General features: G+C 46.5%; 1 protein-coding gene across 2 annotated transcripts in view; it reads right to left on the bottom strand.

Moving 5' to 3' along the window:
- SLC6A6 (solute carrier family 6 member 6) overlaps window positions 1-20,047 on the bottom strand; it is a 466,708-nt gene that overhangs the window by 204,683 nt on the left and 241,978 nt on the right. The gene's annotated exons all lie outside the window — the stretch shown is intronic.

Here is a 20,047-nt window from a genome sequence, read left to right as displayed (position 1 = left end):
ATCACAAGACATTGTTAAAGACCAAATCTGGTGCAACTCCATACAATCTGCCTTGTTAAATAAAATTGAACTCCTACAAACAAAAATTAAGGAGCACCACAAAAACCTATCACTGCACCTCAAATCTCCCACCACCACGAGCCACATGCCCACCCCTAGTTCGGGAACCACATCCACCAAAGCCCCCACTACCCCGTTCAAATTCAGGGAAGTCACAGAACACGAAGTTATTGAGATAATGAACAAGATCAAACCATCCAATTGTAAAGGAGACCCCTGCCCCGCCAGCCTGATCAAAGACTGCACTGAAACACTCGCCCCTTTCCTTAAATCATTCATTAATGCCTCTTTCAAAACCAACACTGTCCCTGACAGTCTAAAAGAAGCTTGGGTGCGCCCGCTTCTAAAAAAAACCACCCTCGACCCTGAAGTAGCTACCAACTACAGGCCCATCACCACTGTGCCTTTCCTGCTCAAGATACTGGATAAAATGGCCTACACACAAATCCAGGATTATCTCGAAACCAACCATATCCTAGGAAAAAGACAGTCAGGCTTCCGACCAGGTCACGGAACTGAGTCAGCCCTACTTGATCTGAAAATACAGCTTGCTGACACTATGGATAAAGGCAAACCGGCACTCCTTCTCCTACTGGATCTATCTGCCGCCTTTGACCTTGTCAACCACGATATCCTAGGCATGCACCTAAAAAATGAAGCACACTTCTCCCCGGAAGCCATTGCATGGGTGGCCTCATTCCTAAATGGCAGACTCATGAAAGTCTTCTCAGACACTGCCTCGGCAACCCCTACCACCATCCACTGCGGCGTCCCACAAGGCTCCTGCACCGCCCCCACTCTCTACAATATATTCACCCTTCCTCTCTTCAATGACCTCGACTGTCGTAACATAGCGTATACCAACTACGCAGACGATACGCAGGTACTACTCCCTCTAACTGGGACCTACGAAGAAGATGCGACAGCATTAACCAAAATCTACACAGCCATCCAAACCTGGATGGCGGCCAACGGCCTCTGCCTAAACGGGGACAAAACCGAAATCCTCATAGTAGGGACCAATGAAATTCTCAACAAACTCCCCCCCCAATACAAATCCTTCAACATCGACAACTCCACCATCTCAGTCTCCAAGACTGTTAAAACCTTAGGCGTTCACCTAGATGCCTCACTATCTATGTCTCGCCAGGTCAACGCCATAGCCTCTTCCTCGGCACTTACCACCAAGATGATAAATGCTGTCAAGCCTTTTCTCTCCGCCAAAAACTGCCTGTCCATCGCCAGAGCCACTATAGGTACAAAACTAGACTACTGTAATGCCCTGTTCCTAGGCACCTCCGCCCACAACCTAAAAAAACTCCAAATCACGCAAAACAATGCGCTCCGGGCAGCACTGTCCATTCCAAAAAGAGAACACATCTCGCAAGCAAGGAAAGATGCCCACTGGCTACCCGTGAAGGAACGCATACTTTTCAAAGCCATGACCATCACACATAGATGCCTATCCCTGGATGCCCCACCCTATCTCGCAGAAAGAATCACACCGAAAGCCTCCATCAGACCCACCAGAGCTCACCGCACCAACATGATTGATGTCCCCACGTTTCAAAGATCCAGGGCGGGAGGAACCAGCTTCCAACACCTCGCACCTAAAAACTGGAACTCCTTACCTACCTCACTAAGGAACGAAAAATCATACCATACCTTCCGTAAAAACCTCAAAACCCTCCTATTCCGCTAAAGTCTTCCACATGCACTCTCATGCTTGCATTGTAACCACAGCATAGCATAACCTCTAAGCTCAATGTTTATTACCAATGTGAAATGTACTCGGTAACTCGGTTTACATCTGTAAACACATTCCTATGCTTGTGTTCATGACTAAGTCTGCTGTAACAGCGCCACGATGCCCCAGGGCAGTTCTGTGCGCTTTATAAATGCAAATAAATAAATAAATAAATAAATAAATAAAAATACTCGTAATGACCCCCATAGTCTCTTGATCAGGCACTGCACAAAACGGTGTGTTTGAGATGAATTAACCCACCACGCAGTCCATCAGGTAGTATGCATTTTAATCTGCACAGTGCAAGGTCCAAGAAGGAAATCTTTGTTTGCCTCATTTCTTTATCTGCAAATGCCTGTCCCATAGTTTCAGGGAAGTCTGACGCCCACCTTCACCCTCACTAAAAGGATGGTGCAGATCCCATATACCGTACCTCCAGGATAGCAGCCTGCATCTTGGTAAAGGGGAACCTTTACACAGCAATTGCTTGACTTTTACAGGGGACTGGGCAATGAATATGAGTTTCCTGCGCCCTTCGTGACCTATTTCTGAAATTCCCACCCCTTTGCCAAAATTCTAGCTGCTAGAGTGTTGCAATTTGTACACCCACCTCTGGCTGTTGTAAGATCGGTCCACACTCCACGCTCCATCATAGGCCATGTATTGAGGGGACCAGCGATTCCCTCCTTTCAATGGGAAAAAAGCTCTATGAAAATTCATTAGTTTAACAGTAGTTTGTGAAGTTCTTGATTTTAGCAAATTTATTTCCTGCACTTACACTCTTCCTCTAATCTGTTTCGATTCTAGGTAAACATCGACATTTGTTTGTATCTACATTTTGTTTCACTATTTTCAGGTTCATGTTTTCCAAAGTGGGGCAGTAGATTTGATGTTAACATTAGCAAGATATTGTGCAGGCAAAAAGCAATAAGAAATGAAGACCTGACATATTTGGTCAAGAACATCCCTCAAGGGAAGTCCCAGCGGTGGTTTTTTTGGGTAGGAATTGGGTATGAATTGGATTTGTTTGTTAGTTTGATGTATATGTAGCTTAATGTCTCAAACACCAAATTCCAGAACTGTATTTATTGGAATCTGACAGATCTATGAATCTTTCCAGAATCTGTGTTGCCGCATTATACGTTCGCCGATTTTTTTGGTACATATTTTACAAACTTTTTTACCATCAAATGCAGGTGGGAGACACCCTGCAGCCCACTTTTTTCTCGCCCGCCCTCCTCCTTCTATATACCTTACCCCAATGTACCATCTGCATGTTTGCGGCAAATAATGTGGTAAAATATGCAGCAATTCTTTGGGGGCAAAAGTGGGTCAAAACGAATCTGGCATAGAGTCTATTGAGATATCTCCTTCTTGATGCTTTCTCGTGTTTTTCACCAGAGGGGAGGATGCCCTTATACATTCCAGTTGACCATTTCCAAATGGTTTCTACTGGATCCAGTTGCACACGTGTGGGTTTTTGTCCATCTCCTGAACCGCTATGAAGAAGGATTCAATGTGATTTGTCCGCCTACCTTTCCCTCTCCATAAACACGCTCTGCGAGCCCCACGCTTTGCCTCCCTCACATCACCTCTTTTGCTGCCTACTCACCGCCCAGTCTTTTACACGCGGCAGCAACTTGCTTCTCCCTTGCAATTGCTCGTCCTACGCAACTCTACATGCATGTAGGCATGGAATGCACACATTTAAAGTGATCATAGAAATACATGTGTGCATGTTAGTTTGCAGATTTGTGGGCGAAAAGAGTTTTATAAGACTTGTTTTCCACTGGCGTAGCGGAGTCAAATATATTGTGTTGTGAAAAAGTAAATAATTAAAAGTAGATTTAAAAAGTGAGTTTCTTTGTAGGTTTTATTGAAGATACTGTCATGCAAGAATGTAACAGGTGTCTTCCTATTAAGACAACAGTTATGTGATTCGCAATTTACACAGAGAAGTAATTTCACCAAAATGCCTGGGGTTAGCAGAAGTGACATCACGCGACCATTGACCTCTGATGACATCACAGGATGTGATTTCATTTGACTCCCCCCTGAAGTGACATCACCGGAAGCGATGAAATACTCCCTTTCACCCCTTAACAAAACAGAAAGTGGCATCACATAGCATTGCTCCTAAGTACACTACAAATATCATGGTTACAATATCACTATAATGTGACATACATTTCATACAACAATGGATCACCATATGTACCGTTAATATCAGGGTGTATAGGCCCATATTACCAAATTACCAAATTACTGTGAATGCAAGCAGACGTCCAAGGCCAAATGATTACTGTGTTATTATACAGCACTTTATATAGTACAAATATACATACAATATCACCCAACCTGTGTTAGTACTAATTTATCGACCTGAGAAGGATGAAAGGATGAGTTGAGGTGTTTAGGAACACACTAAATCAGTGACTCACCCCCTGAATTGTGCCTGAAATAAACCGTTAATGAGTCTAGCAATTATTGTATAGAATCCAGAAAGACACATTATTTGTTATTCCTATTCTTTCTTATTTAGGGTCACTGCTCAAAGTTTTACACTTTTGGTACCCCCCTGTTTTTTTTTTTAAGAGGCCTGAACATGAAAGCCAACCACTCCGGAAACAAAGAGCCACATGGCACCGGCCACAGTCCAGGAGCGCACATCTAAAATAAAAAAAGAAAGAAATGCTTTTTAGGGGTAGCAAACGAGTCCACTGGGGTAGCAATCGAGACCTGAGAGGTCTCAGCTGCAACCCCCGATGACCCCGAAATGACATCCTTGAATTTACACAAAGGCTCCCAGCATGACCACTCATGCATTTATTTATGCTATGTAGCATTTGTAAGGCACTTTACAAAAATGTGCAGCTTTGGTCGTAAAATGCATGAAGCAGAACACTCATAATAAAAGAGCTGACTATGCAGATTAAACCACAATATTAAGAGTCATTCATTATGTAATGGCTGGGATGCACTTTGTTTGGCTTGGATTCTGCGCATGTATCTTGGATGAGGGAGGAGTCAAAAACAGGCTTAACTAATTAGCAGGCACTGTGCATAAGAAATATGCGTATAGTATCCCATCCAGCTATCCTGGTGCAATTACACATGCTTTCTAAGAAGGCAGCTACATGTGTCCATGCACCACTCTTTCTTTCACTACCCACACCATCTGCGTGTGCTGCCCAAGCTGTGTAAAGATGTGCTTAGCTATTAAACTGAGCCACGGTTTTCTGCACTCTATGTGTGAGTACCGTGACTGGAATCGTTGCGTGCCTCGCAATGTGCTGGTTTGTATAATCTTACACCAGCATCCCAACCCCCCCTTAGCCCACCCCTCGTCTCTCACATACCTACCACCGGACGCCATCTTTTCCTGCCCCCTATCGATGTAACCCTCTCACCCGGCATCAAAGTCCACAGGCACCCAGCCCGTCCCGTACCCCACCCCAACCGGTCTCAACCACCCTGCATGTTCCTACCACACTCACCACTCAACCGGGCACCCATGTCCGCCAAGCTCGCACTGCAATGGGCATCACGAAAACCACCTTCCCTCACAAAGTCACATGCATCCTTTTTAATGCCCGCTATGATAATGATAGCAAGAAACAGACACAGCATCTTTGTCCTCTTTTCCTCTGACAAGCCCAACCTCCTTTTTATCACCAAAACCTGGTTCTCCAATGACTTTGCCCCAGTAGCACATAATGCCTTCTCCCCTGGCTACTTGTTCATCACCCACAATAGACCCTCCAGAAGTGGAGGAGTGGCAGTCCTCTTCAGTCATCATTTCTCTGTCTCACTTGTCAAATCCCAGCCATGTATTGCCTCTTGCAAATCCCTCCTAGTAAAACTCTCGCTACCACTGACTTTCACCCACAACTTCCTACTTATCTACAGACCCCCTGGATATGACAGACATTTTGCCAACAACCTCTGTGACTCAATAGCCACCATTCAAGTAAATCACACTTCTCTTACACTCCTGGGAGACGTCAATATCCCCAACAACCCCATGACTCATCCTCTAATTGACAGTCTGAATGCGCTCAACCTCTCCCATCATACCACTGGTCCAACCCACTCTGGTGGGCAAACCCTTGATGCAATTTTCAGCTCCCATGACCTGGTTTATATATTCTGTCCCAAACCACTCATATGACCGACCACTATGCCATCCCTTTCTCTATCCACACACCTGCCCCTCCTCCTACAGCTCCCTCGGCCCCCTCCCCTGATCTCAAATGTTGGAACAAAGTCAAGATCCTTCCCGACCTGGCCGAAGCCCTGCTTCTTCATCCCCCTGCAACGCTGTCCCCCGACAGGACCTTAACCATCGATTCCTTCAACTCCTGCCTTAAAGACTCACTAATTCACCTCACCCCATTGTGCCCGGCATCCTCTCGCAAAGGACCATTCCCCAAATGGTTCATGTCCCACCTGATGAATGCCAAAAAATAAAATAACTCTCTTGAACGCAAATGGCAAGCATCTAAAACCGATCTCAGCAGATCCATGTTCGCCCACCATCACCGTAACTACAAATCCGAAATCCCATAGGCCAAAAAAGCCTATTACAATGAACGAATTCTCAACAGTGGCAACCGCAGAAAAGAACTCCACATGATCATATCAGAATTTGTGAAACCCAAGTGCACCTCTACCCAATCCACTCCCACACCATCACTCTGTGACTCCCTCTCCCTACATTTCTACAACACTCCACTGGACAGGACGGCAACCCTTAACACCAAACTGTCCTTCCTCTCCCCCTTCCCATTACCCACCCCTTCTAATCCCATTGCCCCAATGCCCAATTTCCCTGTGTTCGATTCCTTCAAACCCATCACCAGAGACAAGTTCTTTGACCTACTATCAGCCAGCAAACCATCCGGGTCTCCCCTCGACCAGTGCCCTGCCTCTGTCCTGAAAGAAGTATTCTCGTCTACCTGCTCAGGAGAACAAGCGAGAGCCATACTAAATGTCTCCCTCATCTCTGGCATCGCCCCTGATGCCTTCAAAATAGCGCATGTCAAACAACTTCTGAAAAAGGCATCCCATGACCCTCTCGACCCAAAGAATTACAGGCCGATCTCCAACACAAGATTTCTCGCCAAACTCATTGACCAGACAGCATACTCCCAGCTCAACTCCTTTGTAGAATCCAACTGTCTCGGTGACCCCGCACACTCACGTTTCAGACAGCGACATGGAACAGAAACCATTCTGATCACGATCGGGGTTGATCTCAAGGTCACTGCAGACTCTGAAGGCTGCACAGCACTGATTTTCCTCGATCTCCCTGCAGCCTTTGACACAGTTAACCACTCAATCCTCCTTGACCGCCTTCACCCCCTTGGAACCGATTGCACTGCTCTCAAATGGATTGCCTCCCTCCTCAATAACAGGAAACAAATAACCCTTGTCTCCCCTTTTGTCTCAACTGCTCGCTCGGTGAACAGTGGAGTACCCCAGGGCGCATGCCTTTCGGCTATCCTCTTCAACCTCTTTCTGACCACTCTACCAGGAATCACCCACATGCACAACATCTCCTGTTACAACTATGCTCACGATACCCAAATTATCCTAAGAATTCCCAAGTCATGTACCAAACCCCATCCTGACCTTGAAGCTTGTCTTCGCAATATAGACCGATGGATCACAATAAACCACCTCCTTTGAACCCTGATAAAACTGAAATCATGGTGTGTGGCAATACTGCCCTTCTGTCACATCCACTCCCATGGCCCCTGTCCCCACCCCCCAGATATAGTGCTGTCACTGCCACCTGAAACTTGTCAGATGCAGTTTACCCTACCCGAACAGACTTGACGCAGTTATGTCTATTGTGATGTCGTGACTGGACTATGCCAACTACCTATACCTAGGAGCTCCGGCATACCAACTCAACAAACTCCAAATAGACCAAAACGCTGGCGCAAAACTGCTCCTCGCCCTGGGTCAAAGAGACCACATCTCACCAGCTCTCTGAACCATCCACTGGAAGGATAGCTTAGGGGCAACATGATTGCCTTGGAAGCAAGACAACATGGAGCACCACAGGTTCGATCCCCGGGTCCACGCTTAGAAACCTCTGGGTATTAAGCGTGTTATAAATAACCTATTATTTCAAATCCACTGGCTCCCTGTCGGACGAACGCCATCTTCAAGACCCTATCCATCACTCAGCGAGCAGTTCATAAGAGCGGCCCAATCTACCTACAAGAAAAGTTAAATCCTTGCCTACCATCTCGCACCCTAAGATCAAACACTGCCCACCTTCTAGTGATTCCAACCTCTAACTCTGTCAGGATCGGAGGATCTGCCTTCTCAACCTTGGCCCCAACTCGGTGGAACTCACTCCCCACACATATTCGACACACTCAAGACTATATGATCTTCCGCAAAACTCTAATAATGTGTCTCTTTCCGTAATGCCAGCCATGACCATCTGAGGCAACTGAGTCCTTGCAACCCGATGACAAATGCTCAATGAAATCCCAAGCAATAACAACACTGAATACACTTATTAAGTCACTATTAAGCAAATGCACGCTTGCAATCCAGAATAGCAAACATCTTAGATCATAACTCCACCAAAACACTAATCTCATATATCACTATGCTTACTCTCTACTCTACACTAATGCAGAATTAGAGCGCAGCTACACCCCTCGATCTTTTTCGGCCTAGCTGCTCACATACAAACATTACCCCATGAACACCTCATCATTCTAATAAAACACAGCTAGATCCCATGACAAACCGGACTAGCTGCACACATAAGCGTCTTACACAGGCCTAACGCACCAGAATCCAATCTTGGTGTCCACCCTCCAGACTGCACACATTCAACTGATATCAACACCACCACACCTAATGCTTGGATGCAGCTACCATCAGTCAATTGCATCAGCTGCACACATAACTGGTGCACCCAAGCACCCTATGACACCTTACACTCTCAAGTGATTTGGACCACGGTTCCTGAGGGCGTTCAAACTACCTGCGCTTTGAGGTCATACCAGTGATATATAGGGCGCTATATAAATGCCAAATAACAGCAATAACAATCTGCCTCCATTCGCCATTGGGTAGTATAGCTATACCCAGTGTCAATGCGCTCGTCTTGTAAGCAAGACGATGCAGAGCAACACGGGTTAGAAACCCAGGTCCATGCTCAGAAGTCTCTTCGGTATCAATCGTGTTGTGATTATAATCCCTGGGGTTCAATTATCCTCTGCATAGAATCGAAAACTAGACTGTGAGAAAGAACTATGTGAGAATGGAGGAGTGCTCGGGAGCCGAAGGTTCCCAATGAATGGTCTTCAGTTTCAATGACAGCAGCAGGTGTGTATGGTGCTCCACAGTGAGGGACTTAGGCTGCTGCAAACTTTGGTTTAGCCTGCCTTTGTGCCATGATGTTTGCTCCCTACTCTGCTGCACTTCCCATTAACTGGGGGTTGAGTCTTTTCCTTTTGGTTGTCCCAAAGCCAGCAACAGCCAATTGTAGACATCTAGGACAGAAGGAAATGTGGTCAAAAGCGAGAAGGCATATAGTTAATGTGTCTAGGTAGGGGTTTCTGATGAGTGTAGGTACTATTGATCTGGGTGTTACTCACGGATAGCAGTAGAGTGCTACTGAGGCTACATTCAGTTGTGAAAAATCACACTGCTTACTGGTCTGACTTGATAGCAGTTACTAAGTCTCAGCATCATTAAGCTCAACCAACATCGGGTGCAACCCATATAACCTCCGCCTAGGATGGAAAAAGTATTTTGGCATGCGCTGTTCATGCTTAAGGTAGATGCAAGCCAGCCCTGACAGACTGGCCGATGGAGGAGCTTGGGCATGGATATGAAGAAGTGACAGCACAGCATGTCTTCAACTTCCTGAAAGTCACAAGAGAGATGAAGGAAAGGTTAGTGAACCTGGCAGCAACGCGGCGCAACAAGGTTGGAATCCCGATCCCGCGCTTAGTAACCACTCGCTGGTATTAAGCACGTTATAAATGAACAATAAATAAAATAAAATAAATAAGGTTGAGTAGGACTCTTTGATCAGGACCTTCTTCTGTGTCTAATTTGTAAGATGAGTGAAATGTGCCTTGCTTGATAAAGCATGAGTTGTTAATAAGGGCCACAAGAAATGGTTGTCTTTGAAGCAGACTTGATGGACTCTATGCGATTTGGCGGGACACTCTTAGTTGACAGCTACTTTTCTCGGCCCAATTGACCCCTGCATTGGTAATCTCAACAGCTGATTTCTGTCTGCAGCCTTTGATTAGCGAGCATGCGCAGTGTCACTTATCAAATATGCCAGGGTTACTTTCGTTTTATGCAATTTAATGCCTCTAAACACCTTTTTTACAATAGAGAGAGGATGACCAGGAGCTCACCTATGGAAGGAAGGGATGACTGCAAAAAGATCTAGACGCACCTACTATCAAGCAAGACTGAGCGCTGGTCGTCCGTACCTGATTTAGGCTTTTGGGGAACTGGAAGCGCCACAGCGAACTCCAAAACAAGTGTATGTTAATGTGAGGCTGGAGTACCACCCTATACTCACCAACCAAGAAAGCAGTAAAGGGCCATACGGTTCTCCCTACACCACGATAGGGGGTACCCTAAGATTTAACGTGATGCAGAGACAGTGCCAGGCACTTAACTGGGGTACCACGTTGGAAGGCACAAGAACAAGAAGCTATGGCTGGGCTCCAGAAGCTATATGGCAACAAGAAGCAAGAAGGTAAGGTAGAGTACCAATACGTGTAAGGCAACAAGGAGCAAGAAGACCTTGTGCAGGGAGGAGAAGAGACAAGAAAAGGAGCAACAAGGCAGAGACCAGAGCAGTAGGGAAACATCCAGGGCGGATGCACAGTGAAAAGAGGAGCGATGCAACTACGAAGTTGAGACGCACTGAGTGACTAAAGCTGCCTGCTTTTGTACTCGTGCGAGAATGAGGTTGTTAGGCTACAGTTGCCAGGCAACCCTGCGTGCGTGATTGAGCATCAGCCTGGGAATGCCCATAGAGGGGCCGACGTTGACGCTGGCATGAGAAACATGGCGGCGCCCTGCTGTACCGGACCATCTTGACCGTGCTTTCCCCTGTGCTGTAAGCGGCCAGGGAGAAACGGCGTGGTGATGTTGGATCCAGGAGAGCCACGCAGCCGAGGAGCCAAGGAACAACCATGCAAGCACCACTGAGGTAAGTGCCATGAGGGATACAGCCTCCACGTACCGGGAGGGTCAGAAGGTACGTGGAGGCATGACACCCACTGTTTAGATAGGATTCCGGAACTAAATCATAGCTTGGGCAATAAGGGAAAAAAGCAGGGAGTATTTTGGTAGTTATTACATGCTGATGTGATAGGGCTATGTACCTAATGTATGCTCTAATTCACTCTTCTTTGGGCCCACACTATCTACAACACTCTCTTCCTAAATACTCTCCTTCTAGAGCCCTCCCCTCTTTGCGGGTGAGCCGTTTGTCTAAGCAGAGATTTGGGGGTAAATCTTAATGCCCCTCTCCACCTTGAGCCAGAGCTCCTTAATTTCAGGAAACTCCTCAAGACCTTCCTCTTCTCTTCCTCTTGCTCTCTCCCACTCCCTTGCTAACCTCCACTCTTTTTCTCTCCTGCTTAAACTCTCCCTCTCTTCCCTAAATCTCTTCTGTTTTTTGCTGACTGGTGGCCTGGTTCACCTCCAGAGCCTTACAGGTCCCGGGCTCCCCGCCAGTCGTTGCACTTGCCTCCGGGCTTCTGCACTATGTTCAGCAATACTGCACACTCATCATACCTTCCATGAGAGGGGTAACCTCTCAGCACTTAACCCAGGGCCCTGCTGGACCGGGCACATTTTTCCCTCCTCCGGCGCAATTCCGTCTGTACACTTGCATGACCTGAATTTACTAGGATAGTAAGTTCTGTCCTGTATCCCTTTGTCTCCCCTCCCTAGATTGGTTGCGCCTGAAACACTTCATGCACTTGCACTAGTGCGAATGTCCTCAGGCCTAGTATGCTAGTTACTTTATTGTTACATCATTCGGAATCCTCAAGGCCTAAGAATGACTACTGCATTCCCTAGCTCCCTTCCCACCTTAAAGCACTTTGAAGCACTTCACTTGTGTATAAGGACTGTACAAATAAACAATTACAATTCTTTGGTGAACGCATTACAGGTGCTACGCGGGTTGCGGCCATCCAACTTCCAATGGATTGTCACTCTTCATATCACCAACCATTGACATACCTTCAGCACACATCAGCTAGCCCACCTGCTTGGGGCGTATCAGTCTTTTCTTTTATATTGCAAAACATAGCTGGCCTTTATAGCCCTTTACAGCATGGAAGGTTGGAATGATGACCTTCCCAGAGAGAGAGAAAGACACACAAAGGGAAATGGAGTGATGGAGGGGGAGGAAGCGAGAGAGCATGAGGAAGAGATAAAGAGATAGAGTAAAAGAGAGACACACGGGGAGAACCAGAGAGAGAGTGTACCAAAGAGAGACAAAGAGCAAGGGATGGGTGTACTGACAGAGAGAGAGAGAGAGGTAGAGAAAAAGATAAGTGGGGGGAGAGAGCACAGCACTGAGAGTGCATGTACCAGACAGCACTGACAGAGAGAGGAGCAGAGAGAACCCATCCCGCAAGGTCACACTAAGAGACGAAGCAATAGAAATAAGAGAGAGTGAGTGAGACAGACAGAGGAGAAAGATTCAGACCAGACCGATAGACTGACTGTACCAGACAGCAGAGAAGAGAGAGCACACCTGACAACGTGAATCTTGCCCAACAGAGAGTGGCAAGGACACCTAGTGAGAAAGAGAGCGACAGAAAGGGAAAGAGAGCACAGAGTGAGAGCAAGAGAGAGGGACGGCTAAAGAGAAAGACAGAAACCCTTGATCAGATTATGGCATGCCCGTTAGACCGTCTTCGCCTCTATCTGCTGCACTAAGCATTGTGGCCAGGTGGAGCTCTGAGTAATTGAATTTTTTCTGTATATGGCTTTGCGTCGTTACACTCAGATCCAGAACCATAACATTTTCAATAAACATTGCAAACGCTGGGGCACAGGCAGGACCCAGCGCTTGAGCACATGAGTCTGTCTTCTTACTCCATGTGCCTTCTTGTGTATGTTATTTGCTACACATGGCCATGATTCGTTATATGTTGTAGTTTTCCTCTGCATGTTTGCATTCTATATTTTGAAGGCCGTGCCCGGAAGCAAACAGTTATTTCGGGGCTGGCCGGTTACTTTGCAATAGCACCTCTGACACCCTGGTGTTTGCCGCAGGTGTGAGGCAATGCTGGGGGTGCTGCTGCTGTGCCCTCTTTATTGAGTCCGAAGCAATGGCTCCCTGCAGAAGTCACTCATGGATTGGCATGTCTACATGTGAAGGCCTACCCCAATGCTGTTATGGTGGGCGAAGTGGACAGTAACACACAGCATAGTACTTTAAGAAAGCCAATGGTTAGGCTATTGATTGTGAGAAGAGTGCAGGCATGTGTGCCCAAGGTACTTGCACCCAAAGTGTACGCGGCACACCTCTGCTGTGTGTTTGCTGTTCTGCAGAAATCAAATGGAGCCTGCCAACCAGGACTTCAGGAAGTCTCCTGCTGTTTGGGGCTCCTGCCGCTCTGGGGCGTTGACTGCATGGTCATGTGTATTGGCAGGAAGGGTACTTCCAGAAGGAGAAGCTGCCAGCTGGCACTTATTGTAGCATGACCCCATGTTGGCACCAGAGCTGGACGCAGGTTTCCATCCAAAGATCAGCACTTGCACTGCAGCCACAGCTTCCTTGCATGGTGCAGCAACTGACAGGGCCTCCCTAAGGTCTTGGGGTGGTGGATGTGTCCACAATGCCTTGCTGGTGGTGTCCCTAGTGCGCATGTTTTACTGGAGGTCAGTGCCATCAGTGGTACTACCAAGTGCTGTCCTGCGTCAAGTGTCAAGTGCTGTGTCAAGTGCTGTCCTGCTCAGGACCTTTTTTGCTTTGCAAAGGCAACGCTGATTGCTTCTGTTTGCCTGGGGGCCACTCATAGCTCTGATTGGTACCTGCTGGCAGAGTGCATGGCTCCAATGTCTCTTGATTGATTACTTCTGTCTGCAAGTGTGGCTCCCATAGCTCTGATTAGTACCTGCTGACGGAGTGCATGGCTCCAAGGTCTCTTGGTTGATTGCTTCTGTCTGCAAGGGTGACACCCATAGCTCTGATACCTGCTGGCAGAGTGCATGGCTCCAATGTCTCTTGGTTGATTGCTTCTGTCTGCAAGGGTGGCACCCATAGCTCTGATTGGTACCTGCTGGCAGAGTGCATGGCTCCAAGGTCTCTTGGTTGATTGCTTCTGTCTGCAAGGGTGACACCCATAGCTCTGATTGGTACCTTCTGGCCGAGTGCATGGCTCCAATGTCTCTTGGTTGATTGCTTCTGTCTGCAAGGGTGACACCCATAGCTCTGGTACCTGCTGGCAGAGTGCATAGCTCCAATGTCTATTGGTTGATTGCTTCTGTCTGCAAGGGTGGCACCCATAGCTCTGCTTGGTACCTGCTGGCAGAGTGCATGGCTCCAATGTCTCTTGGTTGATTGCTTCTGTCTGCAAGGGTGGCACCCATAGCTCTGCTTGGTACCTGCTGGCAGAGTGCATGGCTCCAAGGTCTCTTGGTTGATTGCTTCTGTCTGCAAGGGGGACACCCATAGCTCTGGTACCTGCTGGCAGAGTGCATGGCGCCAATGTCTCTTGGTTGATTGCTTCTGTCTGCAAGGGTGGCACCCATAGCTCTGATTGGTACCTGCTGGCAGAGTGCATGGCTCCAAGGTCTCTTGGTTGATTGCTTCTGTCTGCAAGGGTGACACCCATAGCTCTGATTGGTACCTTCTGGCCGAGTGCATGGCTCCAATGTCTCTTGGCTGATTGCTTCTGTCTGCAAGGGTGACACCCATAGCTCTGGTACCTGCTGGCAGAGTGCATAGCTCCAATGTCTATTGGTTGATTGCTTCTGTCTGCAAGGGTGGCACCCATAGCTCTGCTTGGTACCTGCTGGCAGAGTGCATGGCTCCAATGTCTCTTGGTTGATTGCTTCTGTCTGCAAGGGTGGCGCCCATAGCTCTGCTTGGTACCTGCTGGCAGAGTGCATGGCTCCAAGGTCTCTTGGTTGATTGCTTCTGTCTGCAAGGGGGACACCCATAGCTCTGGTACCTGCTGGCAGAGTGCATGGCGCCAATGTCTCTTGGTTGATTGCTTCTGTCTGCAAGGGTGGCGCCCATAGCTCTGCTTGGTACCTGCTGGCAGAGTGCATGGCTCCAAGGTCTCTTGGTTGATTGCTTCTGTCTGCAAGGGGGACACCCATAGCTCTGGTACCTGCTGGCAGAGTGCATGGCTCCAATGTCTCTTGGTTGATTGTTTCTGTCTGCCAGGGTGACACCCATAGCTCTGATTGGTACCTGCTGGCAGAGTGCATGGCTGCAATGTCTCTTGGTTGATTGCTTCTGTCTGCAAGAGTGACACCCATAGCTCTGGTACCTGCTGGCAGAGTGCATGGCTCCAATGTCTCTTGGTTGATTGTTTCTGTCTGCAAGGGTGGCACCCATAGCTCTGATTGATCATGATTTATGGGAAGTGCCTGTTTTGTGCAAGAAAACACATTGTAGGACCTGGTTACCGCTGCACCAAGTTTACCTTGGAAATTATGTGTGTAAAGGCTGTTGAACATAAATGTTTGCTTATGGAGGGTAGAGGATGCCAGGGAAGTTGAGGGTTTCAGGGGAAGATGGGGAGTGCCCCGGAAGGCACTAACAACTGAGGGATATTTACCTATTTTTACTTTTGTTTATAAGCGTATTCGTTGCCCACTCCCCTGTATATAAAAGTCATATTATGTTAATTGGCCTTTATATGGAGCACATCTGCCACTGATATGGCCTTCTAATGAATGATGTATGCTATCCGAGGCGTATTTTCTCAGAATACTGACATCCTGCAGGTCAATGTCTGATTTAATGGTGGAAAGGTCTACTCTTTGAGAAAGACAAGTGTGGACTGATAATGTCAATTCTCATGCATGGTGGCCAATAGTAGCCCTATTTTCTTGGCATCGCATATTATGGGCATCCAGTCAGTTTGATTTGGTATTTGGCTTACTTAAGGAACATCATAATTGCTAAAGATCAATCATTCAATGTCCTCCTTCAGCAAGCTTTAAATGATGGGCAGGTATCAGCGCTGATGATATGGCAGCAGACTTGTCTGATAACTTGGAGAAACTTGACAGGACATTAGATCACCTGGCCTTCAACCCGCTAGAAGTGAAAAGGCAATGCTGGTCACTTGATTGGCCATGTATGATGGAAATTTCAAGATCGTATTGTCACCGGAACAATTTACTTTTAGATGGTAAACCCTATCCGAGTTGCCTTTATACTTGTGTAAATTTCCTGATTTGCGATGGAGAAAATATTTAAGGAAAATTAGGTTTAATGTTAATGTGTTACAAACCAATGAAATCATAAGGTTGAGAGAGAAAACCACGAGGATCATGTCGCTTTTGTAAATCTGCACTGGTTGAAACATTGCAACATTTAGCTCTTGAATGCACACATTTTTAAACTTTGAGAGATGGGCACTTGGGTCAGTTTATTAGATAGTTTCAGAAAAGATCAGTAGATCTTGTACGGCAACTGTTGCTGAATGACCAGCAACTCTCTATTAAACTTTATTTTATGAGATTCTTAATTATTGTTTTGGGTAGGAAGAAATAGATTTAAAAGGGAATCTAGAAAAATATCTATTTTGGAATGAAATCTCAAATGTCATCGTATTGAGTAACATGATTTTACATTGATTGATTGATTGGATATTTAGAACACGCTTAATACCCAGAGGTTTCTAAGCGCGGACCAGGGATCGAACCTGTGTTGCTCTGTTTCGTCTTGCTTCCAAGGCGAGCACGTTGTCGCTCAGATATCCTCCCGAGACTATCAATTGTTTTGTTTATGTAATGAAATGTAATGTTACATTGTGTATGTTTTTGTTCTTTTGTGAGAAGGTCAATTTCTGAACTTACCACAATAAAAACTCTATATATATATGTCTCGGGAGGATAGCTCAGGGGCAAATGCTCATCTTGGAAGCAAGACGATGCAGAGGAACATAGGTTTGATCCGCGGTCAGCGCTTAGAAAACTCTGGGTATTGAGTGCGTTATAAATAGCCAATGACAGTTACAATATGCACCAATGTGGTCGAAGCTCTACATTCAAGCCACGCAGACAAGGATTTTTTGAGGAGGTTAATGGGGACAACTATATGTGATTGAAAGTTCAAGGTGGGCAGATTGATTGTTGTTGCTAGGGAGGGCGAGATGTGCACTCAGATGATGGCAAGCATGTGTGCGTTATCATAGAGAGGGTAGAGCATGGGTATTAAGCGTGCAAATCTCAAGTAAAACAATAGAGTAATGGCTGGAAGGTTTGGAATGAATCATAACCTCTGGTACTGCTCTGGGCAACCCTCCAGAGCATTGTTCTGCCTTTACAGAAGTGCAAGGACTATATGCAAATCAGGCTTTGCCCCACTCAAAAAGGGGGACTCCAGAGCTACGTCACATCCCTTCTACACGAGACCACCCATTCATGCAGCTATACTTAAAGTGTCTTAAATACTCTGGGTATTTTCCTGTATCCAGTTTCAAATATGCCTTTCTAGATTTGAGATACGGCTCTAATTCTCTACTGCTGGGGATTCAGCAGGATTTGGGCAATGGGGTGATGCATTTTAGGTCACAGTTGGACTACGGGGTGCAGTTACCTATTACATTGGGAATTGTCTATAGACACCGTGTACAGTTATGAGGTGGGTTTTCTGTGGTAGTTGTACAATTCAGTGGTCAAAGTGTATGAAAAGAAGTATTGGAACTATATTCCCTTCTGGCCTGCGCCTCCCACGCACAATACAAATCCCCAAAAAAACAAACACACCTGCTGTTTAAGGGACCGTTCAGTGCAGTGCACTGAAGTGCAAGATTCAACTGCTTCCTGCACTTTTATTTGAAAACGAAACCATTCCGGAACGGTTTCTTTTTAAAATCAAAGTATAGGAACAGTAAAACTTAATTTTAAAAAGCAGAGGAGCACCGCTCCAACCGCTCGCACCCACCTTGACCACTGGTGTAGTCGCTTCCAAGACAAACGCGTTGCTCAGGGGCAGCCCGTTTGTCTTGGATGCGAGACCACCCTACACAATACATGTTCGAATCCCGAAACTGCGCTTAGAAACCACTCGTTGGTATTAAGCACGTTATAAAAGAACAATTATAATATAAAAGAAGGATATTTTTGCAGGCAGGTACAAGTTTCTATCAGTAAAACACCTACAAGTACATATTCTGTGCATACAACCCATGTTTCGGTGACTCAGCTCACTATAACAATCAACCCGGCACCATGCACCTAGCCACCCTCTGTCCTCGGGCCCAGGCACCTGCTCACCCTGCCACTCTCCTGCACTGCCTGCAGGCCTGCCCTTGCCCTGAGGTCTGTATCTGTACCCTTACAGTACCCCACCCACTTCTCTTCTGCACTCATCAGATATACCCTATCTGCTTAACCCAGCACTTGCCACTTGCTGGCTGCACTACCACCTATATTTATTTATTTATTTTACTTATTTATTCATTCTGTTCTCTCCTCTGTTCTGCACTTTCCACCTCTCCCCACTCCCATGCACTTTCCACCTTTTCCCTTTACCATGCACTTGCGCGTTCTTAATGTCACTGGGCCTAGTAAGACTGTAGTCTGTGTTCTCCCCCGTTCCCCTCTCTTCGCCTGGTCGTGCTCTGAATCACTTGTGTATGAGTGCGATATAAATAAAATATCATATCATATCTTAACAATCCCCCAAAAATAAGGGTTGTTCGGCCTGAGGACAAACACCTAAGCCCCATTTAGTGGACGTCCTTATTCACGTAGCCTATTAATAACTGTAAAAGGAAGGGATCTTAAAAATAGCTCATATTTGTTGCTAAACTAGATAAAATATGCTAGAATCGCCGACAACAGATATGACTATTTTGCGGCCCATTGTCTAGACTCTGACGCGCAACTTGAGAACAGTTCTCATCCGCATGATTTGATGGCGGAGAACCATGGCGCTATTAGCGCCATGGTTCATGCCGGTAAAATACCGGCACCGCCTTGGCGGAAAGGGGAATTACCGCCCCATTCCAAGGTTGGCGGGGCGGTAATTCCCCCTTCCACCATTGCCCTTCCCCATTCCCATTTTTGCCCCATAGGGCATAATGTGAATGTGGAAGGCGCTAATTACGGTAGCGCAAATTGCGGTACCGTAATTAGCTCCCTGGGTCCCTTTGCGGGTTGGTTTTTAACGCCTGCAAAAAGCAGGCGTTAAATCCCCCAGCCCGCAAAGGGACCTCGTAGTAAGGCGGTAAGGATTTATCGGTACCAGTATTTTACCGGTACCTGTAAATCCTTACTGCCATCCATGTAATGAGGCCCTATGTCCCGCTATTTCACAACGAATTTAATTTGGTATACCCTTTACTTAAACATCAGGATGACTATTATATTCACAAAGAAATATGAGTAAATCTGACTGCTCGGTACCTACTAGTAATTCTAGAATCAGCCCCCATGTCTCCAAGATCTACACCATATTATATTCTCCAGATTCGAGCACTGTGTACAAAATTGAACAATTGATCATATTCACTTAAATATGTGAAAATAGATTTCTGCTAAACATAATGAAATTCGATGAAATTGGTGGTAACTACTCACTGATGGCACACTCGTCAAGGTCATCTCTAAATGCACGACTAAGGTTTGTCTCCCCGAATGCGAACATAGCAACACCTTTTGAGAACAAAGATCCCACCAGTGTGCCGCCTGCCTTTGACTGTACGGACAGATCTTCAGCTATTATAGGTTTCAGCACACTTCAGATCAGAGATTTATTGCACTGACCAGAATGATGGGAATCAGTTTGGATTAAAATCAGCAATTGAATTCTCTGGCGGGGAGCGGGAATAGAAGTGGTGCTGGAGTAGCTGCTTTAATGAAGGATCGGACGCTAACTCCTCTTCAACTTTCACGGTACCACTGAAGCACCCCATAGCTCATGTCCTGGAGGCTGCAGGCATTATCAAGTGAACAGACCCACTCCCTGTATAAGTCAAGGTCACCTGTCTTTGCCATTGGTGGATGAGCCATCCATCA

The sequence above is a fragment of the Ambystoma mexicanum genome, chromosome 2p (genome assembly GCF_040938575.1).
Source record: "Ambystoma mexicanum isolate Mex_15411 chromosome 2p, UKY_AmexF1_1, whole genome shotgun sequence".
Taxonomy (NCBI): Eukaryota; Metazoa; Chordata; class Amphibia; order Caudata; family Ambystomatidae; genus Ambystoma; species Ambystoma mexicanum.
The sequence above is the reverse complement of the archived record's forward strand: the minus strand, read 5'-3'. Positions and strand labels throughout refer to the sequence as shown.